Source organism: Pundamilia nyererei, unplaced genomic scaffold (genome assembly GCF_000239375.1).
Source record: "Pundamilia nyererei isolate P.nyererei 1_Seehausen unplaced genomic scaffold, PunNye1.0 scaffold00219, whole genome shotgun sequence".
Taxonomy (NCBI): domain Eukaryota; kingdom Metazoa; phylum Chordata; class Actinopteri; order Cichliformes; family Cichlidae; genus Pundamilia; species Pundamilia nyererei.
Window position 1 is genome coordinate 68,937 of NW_005187620.1, and position 3,063 is coordinate 71,999.

General features: G+C 41.9%; 1 protein-coding gene across 1 annotated transcript in view; it reads right to left on the minus strand.

Annotated features, from left to right (window-relative positions):
- The window catches only part of pitx1 (paired-like homeodomain 1), an 11,820-nt gene extending 11,104 nt beyond the window's left edge, over window positions 1-716 (minus strand). Inside the window, exon 1 of the mRNA XM_005748301.1 lies at window positions 611-716. The gene's annotated coding sequence lies outside the window, so the exon portion shown is untranslated. The remainder of the gene's footprint in view (window positions 1-610) is intronic.
- Between the last annotated feature and the right edge of the window lie 2,347 nt (window positions 717-3,063).

Consider the following 3,063-nt stretch of genomic DNA (forward strand, 5'->3'; position numbering starts at 1 on the left):
CACACACACACACACACACACACACACACACACACACACACACACACACACACACACACACACACACACACACACACACACAAAGCGAAAGATTGACCCTCTTATCTAGAGGAATCCCTTTGCTGCTTTTATGTCCTCAGTAAATCTTTACTCAGTACCCTTCGTACTGAGTAAAGTGCTTCAGTGCGCGCACACGCTTGTACTCTATATTAGTTACTCTAAGTATCTAATGTAGTGTTTTTCTGGGCTACAGTGGGAATAATGTTGTAAGGTGCAGCTGGCTGACTCTAATGCGCAGACAAACTATTGTCACACTCGCTGCTGCAGTTCTATGCCAGAAATCGTTGCTGTGCGCAATGCTCTATTCGCTCAGTCTCTACTCCAGCTTTTTGAAAACCAAATGGCCAACAGCATGCTCTTCCTAAAGGAGTCGGCGCTTTTAAATATTTTATTTTCTTCTTCACGCTGGACACATCTTCCCCTCTGATTCACATTCCCAATATCTTGAAGTGTTAAAAGGCACAGAGCGACCTGCCCGCCGACACCTTCTGACCAATTCCCACAGCTAAAATCCACTGACCTGACACGACACCGTGCGTGCCTTACTCACCAGTTGGTTCCCAGCAGAAGACAGAAAAACGGAATAAACCCTCACGGTTTCCCCATGCAGGTGTTCAGTAAATCCACTTTAGCGTCAGCTGCGCGTAAATGCTGCGTCCGCGGTAATCAGCACTTTGGTCGTCTCTGTGACGATACCTTGGTTTTCTTCACTGCTCTGCTGCACGCCTAGCGTTGACGTCATCACACCGCAACCCCCCGCTGCCGCCGCCACCACCACCAACACCTACCCCGCTGTCACCCCCCAATCACTGGTCTCCTTTTCATCCCATCGCATCTTCATTTGAACTTTTCTTAAAAAAAAGAAAAAAAAAGACATCACTGAATTCCTCACCTGCGCTGCCATCATCACCTGACGTCACCTTCTTCTTCCTCCCCATCTTAATTCACGATTTTCTTCTCCGCAAAATATGTTCTCAAACGCTTTTTTCTGACTTTTACTTTAACATAGGAAAGCAACAAGTGATGTAATAATAATAAACCTATTTGGTGTGTGTGTGTGTGTGTGTGTGTGGCGTTGACGAAGGACAGTTTCGGCGTAAAAAAAAAGGTGAGAAGAGTTTTCTTGATTTTCATCAGAGGGTGTTTGTCCTCACACCGATGACCATCAGCTTGAGGAAAGAAAAAAATCTATTTTGAAGAATTCACATAAAAGAAGACGCACATCCTGTTATATGTAGACATATATATATATGTGTGTGTATACATATAAAGATAAAGATAAATATTTATTTGTTTATTTATTTATCACAGTTTAAATAAATTTAAAAAACCAAAAACTGTAAATCACACACAACCACACATCTTAAAGTTTTGTGTAACACATAGGTTAATTAATTAATTAATTAATTTTAATGTAATGACTTAAGTTGTTTTTCAAGCACGAAAAGATCCCAATATTTTGCTGACACAGGCGACAGCATTTTATTTCTATAAGTTGGCATCAGGCTTTTGCGTGGTTGCGCACTGGCCGTATTTTCCTCTTCCATAATGAACCGGGTCGGCAAACAATAAGCCGTCTGACCATTGTGAACCTCTCTGTTAGCAGATGATTATTTAACGACTAATTGTTCATTTTTGCACGCAGGGTCCAGATTTGTTTTGTCCTTCAAAGTAAAACATTCGATCTGCATCCCATTAAAATGGTCTGAGGTTTTAAATGGAGGAAATATGACCGAGTTGTGAACAAGCGTTTGCGCCCTAAAAAGAGGAAATAATTAGGCTAATGTTTTCTGTAAAAGGAAGACGAAACCATTCAGGCCTTTGTGTGTCCGTGAGCGGTTGCAGAGAGAGCGAGAAATAGAGTAAAAACGCCATGCCAACAAAACAACTCTTGCAAAAGCAAATAAACGGAAGATTTAGGTCGGGTAAACTCTGCAGCGTTGCTGTATCAACGGGCAAAAAGCATGAAGAGAGACGCAAAGTAACAGCGAAGGCCACAAGAAACACAGACAGAGATTAGAGTAGTTCCACCGTAGCCGTGGAAGGACTGCATCACCGATTAGGCCACGAATGAAAATAAAACAAAGAAAATACAATAAAAAAAAACCTAAAAGAAATTTATTTTAAAAGAAAAATGAGTGACTGAAAAGTTATTACAAGTCCTAATTGTCTTTGCTAGATAGTTGATCCTTGGGACAAAACACACTTTCAGGCCGGATTTCAAGGGTCCGCAGCCAAGATTGTGCAGCCCACGCACACAGCCGGCCCCACCACTGAACCACCGCAGAGTTCGTGTGGCAGGGAGTATTTCCAGCTTCACATACTCAATTTACAAGCTCCTTCTTTTGGCCTGAGACATGGGAGAAAGTGCGAAATTTGTCCCACCCTTAGACTTTCCTTTTTGACTCGGCCAAGAGCTGCGCACAAAGCAAAGCCCAGCTCTGAGAGAGGGATCCCGGAGGGATTAAAGGCGAGCTGCAGGCCTCCCTTTAGGACTCGGAGAGACCTGCTTCCCAAGGTGCCTCTTGGAGACAGGGAAGGCTGTATCTGGTCATGTTAATATTTATCCTGTGCATGCAGGAGATACTAAGAATCCACAGACCCGAAACTGCAGAAAAGCCAGACAATTTGTACCATAATCATTTACTGCCAGGAGGTGCTTGTGCTTAGAATCAGGAGCCACTTTTTGCTGGATATTACTGTCACAATCAAGTTTATTATGGTAAAAGACAATAATAACAATTAAAATATATTTCATATATTTTAATGTAAATTAAAAGTTTGCAGTTAAACCAACTTTATGCCTCAGACATGTAAAATTTCTGCTTGACTGGAGCAACAAAGTAAATGTGTTATGGCTCCTTTAGACTCCAATACTGACTCCAGCTACTTCGTATGAAATTGTATCCAAAAAATAGTAATAATACTCTATAAGCATGTGTAATTGTCAACCTGTGAGACCTGGGATGCTAAATAATCAGTCTTTTACTCTCTGTCTCGCGC